The sequence below is a fragment of the Pogona vitticeps genome, chromosome 2 (assembly GCF_051106095.1).
Source record: "Pogona vitticeps strain Pit_001003342236 chromosome 2, PviZW2.1, whole genome shotgun sequence".
In the NCBI taxonomy this organism is placed as follows: Eukaryota; Metazoa; Chordata; class Lepidosauria; order Squamata; family Agamidae; genus Pogona; species Pogona vitticeps.
Window position 1 is genome coordinate 203,459,599 of NC_135784.1, and position 8,720 is coordinate 203,468,318.

An 8,720-nucleotide genomic window follows, 5' to 3' on the forward strand; every position below is an offset into this window, starting at 1 on the left:
CTAGTTGAAACAATATATAGTCCACTATCACATTACATTGATTTTTATGTGTGTCAAGTTTTCTTACACATCCATATTACTTCAGATTGCTCTGAAAAAATCAGTGCACTTGAAATGCATCCAGGATTGAAAACAGAAGAAGAAAGTTCTGTGTTTCTTTCTGTTATCTGAGGTGGAGTTGAAGCTGTAATGGGAGGAGAGAACAAAGCAGCGACTGGTATATGACTAATTTCTCAGCAGGTCTGCATAGTTTCTGAGAAAACTGTTTTGGAAAGCATCCCAAGCACAGTAAATATTCATTCGTGTTTAATTTGAATTCACAATGCAAGTGTATTGCTTTTTAAAATGCATTTTCAAAAGTTCACGTTGCTTGGAATAAAAACCAGTACTAACCACTCATCTGGTGCTGAGATTGGTACAGCAGTTTGGGGGTGCTCATGGATTCATCCCTAAGCCTGGATGCCCAGGTTTCGGTGGTGGCCAGAAGTGCATTAGTGTAATTAAAACTAGTGCACCAGTTGCATTTGTTCCTGGAGAGGCTTGATCTGACCAAGGTGATACATGCCTTAGTTACATCCTGGCTGGATTACAGTAAAGCACTCTACATGAGGCTGCCTCTGGACAGTGTCAGAAAACTTCAATGGGTCCAAAATGTGGGATCCAGATTGCTGCTTGGGGTTGGTTACAGGGATCACATAACCCCACTGTTATAGCACCTCCACTGGCTGCTTGTTGCATTTCTAGACACAATTCAACGTGATGGTTTTAAGCCCTAAGCTTCGGTCCAAGCTATCTTAAGAACTGCATTTCCCTTTTTGACCCTGTCTGGGTGTTAGGATCATAAGGAGAGGCCTTATGTGTGTTTGGTGGGGATACGGGAGAAGGCCTTTTCTGTTGCTGCTCGCAAACTTTGGAACTCCCTGCCACAGGAGGCTAGGCTACTCCCATTTTTGCTGTTCGTCCGCAAGCAGATGAAGAACTTTCTCTTCCGGCAAGTTCTCCCTCAGTAATTGGCTGCCTGAGTGGGGTTTTAAAATAGATGGTTGTACTGTACTGCTTTGAATGTGTTTTGACATTGCTTTGTTTGGTGTTTATTACTGTGGTATTTGATCCTTTTTAGAATTTATTTACTTACTGTCAATCAATCAGGATAAGGAAATTAATAAAGCATATACATGAACTATAGCTGTTATGAGAATCCATAGCATTAGATGAACAATAAAAGACTGTATGAGTCATAAGCCATTACATGGTGAACTATAACCCAAGCCCTCAGCACTCTGTGAATAAATGGAGATTGAGAGAAGCTTCAGCAAACAATAAGACTGGAATGCAATGGGGAGCACTTTTGTATTTCTTATATCAGTAGTTCTCAACCTGGGTAACCCAGGCGTTCTTGAACTGCTACTCCCAGAAGCTTTCACCACTAGCTGTGCTGGCCAGGGTTTCTGGGAGTTGCAATCTGACAACGCTTGGGTTTCCCAAGGTTGGGAACCCCTGTTCTAAATGGATCAGAATGAAAACTGCCTTCCTCTAGTCCAGTGGTTCTTAACCTTGGGTAACCCAGGTGTTCTTGGACTGCAAGTCCCAGAAGCCCCAACCAGCATAGCTGGTGGTAAAGGCTTCTGGGAATTGCAGTCCAAGAACACCTGGATTACCCAAGGTTAAGAACCACTGCTCTAGTCCAAAGTGCAAAGCCCCTGGCCAGTTCGGCCAATTCCGCCCCTAATTTGTTGATTGGAGGCACCCATTCAAATGAAGCTGCATTGGCTCTAGGAATGTCCTCTTTGCTTCCACTGTGCTAGAAAAGAGCAGCTTAATGTCCATTCTCTCTATTCTTGGTGGAGGACCACAACCTGACCTGAGGATGGTTCTTTTCGTGATTGGTCTTCAGGACTAACTCAGAACTGCTTGCGACTGGTCTTCAGAACAGAAGCAAATTCTTCCTTTGCAAGTATGGTTTTCCCCAGGGATGCGCATAGGCCTGAATTTAGTTTTCCAAAAATGTGATTTTATCTCTAATGATGGATTATATATAAAGTACAGTTTGGCACTCAGACTTCACAAAGGACTCAAACTGAAGATGGTGTTGCTGCTAGAAGAAAGGAAAAAAGTTAGTGTGGAAACTCCTTTCTCTTGAAAACAAAATGGCGAGGCCCTCATGAGAGATCAGGACTACAGTCCTGTACACACGTACCTGCAATACTCTTCCACTGAAAACAGCAGGATTCACATCTGAGTAAACATGTACAAGACTGCACTCTAACCTTTGAAAAATGGTGGATTTCAAGCTACTTGCTGGCCATCTTCCAGACCATTTGATTGCACATCTGACAAAGGACACTGTAGCCTCTAAAAACCTGTGTCATAGTAAATTTGTTAGGTCTTTTAATGGGCCACCAGGGCCTTTGTTGTTCTTCCTACAGGGAATGAACATGTCTATTCTTCTGTAATAGATTTGTCTGTGCCTTCTTTCCTTTAAGATGTCTAGAGAAACCTCTTGACCTTGTCCCTTGATCTTGCTGCAGCATGTAGAATAGAGGGTGAACTGCCCAATATGTTCTATTTTTGACAGCACTTAGTGGCATGTGGGGATTTGAAAAGTGCTGGGGGGGTGGAGAAAGAGAGGAAGAGGGAAAAGCACTGCATGAACAGCATGATTTCAAAAAGTAGATGGAGCACTAGTGAGCCAGGACGGAGATGAATATTTGAATCAATGACGGAAGAAGGTTGTGGTTTAGTTATGCACAGAAAATGTTTATGGAGGAAATATTTTAAAGATAGTTGGGTATAACTGTGTCTGGCTTATCTCTGGTGTAAGTGGATGTGCTCAAACTGGTGTCAGAGGAGCACCAGAATGGAGCAGTTTTAAAAGCCCTGAAAGTGGTATGAACCCTTTCTTTGCTTGCTTTGTTCGTATCAGAAGCACCACTGTAACAATTAATAAATATATCGGATTATTTTTGCTTAATAATGGGCAACATCAAGAGCATTTGGGACACCTAGTACCAAACCTTCCATAGTATGTGCTGAGGGACATAGAGTACACTGACATATGTAGACATGAACTTGCATGTTCTTCTCCATACTCACAAAGGACTGTGTCAATGCAAAAACCCAAAACATTTTCTTAGACTCATTTCCAGCCTGCTAGCTCTAGCTCATAGTCTCTATTATGTGACTACCAAATAACCCAGTTCACCATGTGACTGGGAACTAGACATTCCTAGGATTCCATCCAGATTAAGAAGTGGATAGTTCTTTCTGACATTCTCTGTTGTTCCTTCAAGATTCAAAGAGGTTCTGCAAAAAAACTTCACTTGATTTTAGTCTGGCAGGGGTGGAATGGTAGCGAAATAGTGGATATGCACCTGATGTCAATGCATTGAGTTTTTCACTGTGAGCGACTCCTTCTCTCTAATGTCACTGGGTGCAAGGCCTGCTAGGTAATGACACCAATAATGACCAGATAAAGTTAATTATTTTAATCCTACTTTATGATTGATAAAAAGACAAAGAAGAGGCAGGGAAGGATGACAGGACATATTGTGAGAAATGAATCCATAAGGCAAATTAAAGGAAGGAAAACAGACTGAAAAATCTAATAAAAGTATACAGTAATTATCTGTGAATTTGAGTGTTTGGGGTGTGTGTATATGCGTTTTGCTTTTCATACTGTACTGTGAAGCAGCATGGCCTCATCCTCTTTTTTGGACCTGAAAAGATTTACATAACAAGAAGAATGGCTGTAGTCAGATGTCTATAGAGTGAAACAAATGTAAATATTAAATGTGAAACAACAAATGGACCTACGATATCCGAAAGACTGACACATTAATTATGGCAAAAAATATTTGTGGACTCCATCTGCATGACATGTTATTCAGAATTTGTTGGGATATATGGTACGTATGGTTGGGTAGGGTGCAGGAGTTTTGCTTCCAGAGATGGTTCAGACTCAGTAATGTTTAGGAGCATATAATATTATATGATAATATGGTGTTGGAGGAGGCTCTTGGGAGTCCCCAGGACTGCAAGGAGAACACACCTATCCATTCTAAAGGAAATCAACCCTGAGTGCTCACTGGAAGGACAGATCATGAAGCTGAGGCTCCAATACTTTGGCCATCTCATGAGAAGAGAAGACTCCTTGGAAAAGACCTTGATGTTGGGAAAGTGTGAAGGCAGGAGGAGAAGGGGATGATAGAGGATGAGATGGATGGACAGTGTCACCAAAGGTACCAGCATGAATTATACCAAAACTCTAGGAGGCAGTGGAAGACAGGAGGGCCTGGCGTGCTCTGGTCCATGGGGCCACGAAGAGTCGGACACGACTAAACGACTAAACAACAACAATAATATAATAATTTGCTTTTAAAATGAAGTTAATGTGCACAGCTGCTAAAGGCATAGAAGCCCCAATGAAGGGTGTGTGAGGATATAAATTATTCCCTATTATCCCACATCCTATGAGTTCTGTATCTCTGTGTTTTCTGGTGCTACATGAATCCATTCGCATATAGAGTTCAAAATGTCTGAGGCTATAACTTTTCTCACTATCCCTGAAATAAGAGAACATGAAGTGTTGAGGTGAGATGTGTTGGAATGCTTCCTTCTCCGAAACTGCTGTTCCTCAGGAGAGGAGAAGGAGGGGGGTGGAGGAAGGAAAGGGTACATTGCACTATGCAACTGCTCAACAATGCAGCTTCATCGCCATGTTCCAGCATCTAGCAGAACACAACAAATGGCCTCCCAAGATTTTCACAGTCTATTCCAGCAAGTGCCATAAAGAATTGTCCCTAGACACATGTCACTGCATTGTATTATATACTGTTATATTTTTTGTGAGCAGGGAAGCTAAGCCTGAAATACATATAAGCTTCTACTGATAATCAAAACAACCCACAGTTTTGTTGCACATTGATGGGTGGGCACGATCCAGGCAAAGTCAAACACCTTTCAGTTCTAAGAATTTGATGACAATGTTAGAATATGAACTCAATACTCTTATGGAAATCAATGAAAATTAATTCTGGAGGGATTATAACTTCTGATTGGAGCACCGTGGAGTGGAGAGCTGCCTTTTCTTATAAAATTCACCATAATGCTATGTATGACAACAGTATTATATTAATAACAACAAAACATGTCAAATGTGGTTGACAAATATTATTAAAATGGCCTAGCTCTGAAGCTTACTGTACAGTTTTTTATCTGATTGAAAGTTATGGTTTATTTGGAGGACAACATAATTTTCTCAAATATACAGAAACTGGACACACAAAACTGCTGAGAGATGGCCCAGTGTATGCCTTGAGGGTGGAAAAGCCCCTTAGGACATCCTCCCCCGAGTAGAAATCCTTTTTTTCTGCTATGGCGTAATATCAATATAAAAGAACGGTCAGGAATAGCAAGATACAGCCATGATGGATCTTAAAGAATCTTGAAAATAACTGCATTATGAAGAAAACATAAACATATATTTCAGCTCTGAGTGACTAGACTAGAAAAGGGAATACAAATAGCATGATACATTTATATATGCAGCTGTACTATGAGCAAGATTGAAACTGGGGGCTTTCACTACATATGCTGGTGAAATGCAATTGGCTTCTTGATAAATATTTCATGGGCATGTTCCTTGGCTAAAATTGACCTGCTCTGTGTGTGTGTGTGTGTGTGTGTGTGTGTGTGTGTGTGTGTGTGTGTGTGTGTGTGTGTGTGTGTGTGTGTGTGTGTGTGTGTGTGTGTGTGTGTGTGTGTGTGTGTGTGTGTGTGTGTGTGTGTGTGTGTGTGTGTGTGTGTGTGTGTGTGTGTGTTTTAACCATGACCTTCTTGACTCTAAATTGAATCTCTCAACTCTGACTGACTAGGGGATGGTGGGGATGGTGGGAGGGAATGTTAACTGGACTTCATCAGCTGCAACAGTGTAAGCAGTCATCACAACAATCAGTCAAATAGTGATAAACTTGGAAAAGCAGATGCTCATCGTGATGTTCCCTGTAGACAAACTTTCTCCATAAGGAGAGTCCAGAAGGAACTCAGATGGAATGGTACATCTCTTCAAATAAAGAACAGGTCTTTTGTAAAGTTAATGGCTTTTACCTGCCCGTTCAAGACAAAAAGTTTGATCAAATATTTTTCATTATCACAAGGATATCTTCTATTAATATTTTTTCTAAATATTTCTTGTTCCCCAGTTACTCTGAGGACTGTGGTTATGCTTAGAGGGAACAAAGATGTCTGAAAGGGGTGGCAGATAAAGTTGTAATTTTTACTATTTATCTTATAATGTCTGGGCACTTTGACCCTGTGGATCCATTACATCATGATGACAATCCTGGTAGTTCAAAGAAGAGCACAAAAATGCAAACAGCTATGTTGATCTACCCATAGATTTACTGATTTGCCGATAGATGCTCATAACTGAGTGGAGGGCTAGTGCCCTTCCCCCAATTTGGAATGAGGTTCTCCTTGCTCACTTCACAAGTTGACTGTGGATCAATTGATCTTTGTATCTAATTTATGCTTACATACATATACAGTATACACATATACCAAGGTTATAAACCGCTACATTTGTTAGATTATGATAGTCATAGAACACTGAGCTGGCAAAGGGCACAATAGTAAGACAAGATGCCATGTGTCTCCAAACAGTATAAGAGCAGCAGCTTATGATTTCCTGAATATTTCATTTCAAGCACGGGGGCGGGGCGGGGGGGGGGGAGAGAATAACTTTATGGTAAAATCGGCAAACCAGTGCTAGTGGACTTTCCCTTTCCACCACAATCAGGCCCTTTGTAAAGCCACATTTAAATGTTGATTTGCATTTCAACTGGGACTGCTCACAACAATATATTGTTCCTGGGAAATTCTAGACCTCCCCCTGTTACTGTGAGGATTGCAGAAAAGCTCAGAAGGAGCAAGGAAGACTGTGTGGGGTGGGTGTGACATCATGGTTCCTGTTAATCAAAGCAGCCCAGTGCTTCAGCTTTGTGAGGGCGGGCTCCCTTATGCCCCTGTGCAATAAGGATGCTTGCCCAGCATTTGAGAACAAAACAACATATGTACATCCTTGATAAAAGTGTTAAAGGTACCCCGGGCTGTAATCCAGCAAGAGATGTCCTGCCCAGAGTCTTTTGTGTGGGACATCTGTTGTTCATATATATCTTTCACTGGGATAAAAGGGTTGAAAATGCACATCCAATAATTGTTTTGAAAACACACTGGTCTGACTGAGGGCAGAACTGGTCTCTGAATGTATGGCTATGGTTACATAGAAGGAAGGAAGGAAGGAAGGAAGGAAGGAAGGAAGGAAGGTAGGAAGGAAGGAAGGAAGGAAGGAAGGAAGGAAGGAAGGAAGGAAGGAAGGAAGGAAGGAAGAAAGAAAGAAAGAAAGAAAGAAAGAAAGAAAGAAAGAAAGAAAGAAAGAAAGAAAGAAAGAAAGAAAGAAAGAAAGAAAGAAAGAAAGGCAAAGCAGGAGCCAGTAATGAGAAACAATGTCACAGAGACTGGATTACTTCAGTGTTTGGGTTAGCAGCAGATGGCACAAATCACTGCAAAATGATAAAATAATTATTTGCCTGAAATTAAAGAGTCAGCCTAGGGAATAGGTGATGGATAGAGCAGCCAGCAGCGAATGGGAAAGTGTCCATGGGAAAATGACTGACATCAACATCCCTATACCTAGTAACGGTAAACAGACCGGCAAACAAGAGGTTGTGAGATCCAGAATTAATGACACGAAAGAATGTGTGTTTAAGTTCTCTTAAAACTTCTACTGAAGCAAATAAAGCAACCGTTTAGTGTTTGTCATAACCAGGCCATACATCACACAATTAGTTTTCAAAGTTAATACCAATCTTTCTGTCCTGCTACTTCATTTTTACCAAAAGCTGGCACAGAAATTAACAGCAGGTAGAATGAGACATGGTGTGGCAGAGAAGGCTTCAGCTGGTTAATTTCTCTGATACAGGGTTCTGTTGAAAGGCAGAGGAGCGTGGCCGGTTAAAAAAAAGAGAAGGTAAACCTGCCTTTCTATGCTGTCCCTTGCTAATCTTCCTGAACCTTGCATCAAGACTGCATTGAGCAGGACAGCTGAACCATATTTTGCTGCCTGTAGCAGAGGACCAGGCGGCACCTCCCCTTGCTGATACACATCTAGCTACAATAGTAGTCAAATCTTACTTCAAAACTAGCTAGAGCATAGGATAGTTTGCTCATGATATTGAGGGTCCTGGAGCAGCTTAAGGTGTCCAAGGCAGGCTGCATGGCACACAAATCGCTGTTTTCCAACTCTCATCAGACATGATTGATAGATTAATGGATGAATTGATTGACTGATTTACTTCTTGCATCCGGACGTCTGATGCTCTAGGTAGCTGCCCCACTCTACCAAATGGCAGGGGTAGCTTTCTGAATTCAAGAGCCTTTACTTTAAATATTTGTGGTGGAATGAATTCTGTATGGCCAAGGCCAGAGAGTGTCTCAGGAGACTCAGCGCCTGCCCTTCACTCATCTCTTATAGGGGAATAACAACACTGACTTATACAAAAAGTGCTTGTAAGGAAAACTGAGATAGTATGTGCAGTTCACTGATCACTCAAATGCTACATGAATGTTATATGCACAATGCCCACCAGAAAAGTTTCAGAGATATGTTTATAATCATATTAATGATTATGTATGTATGGACACCAAAAAATATTCAAGCGGGC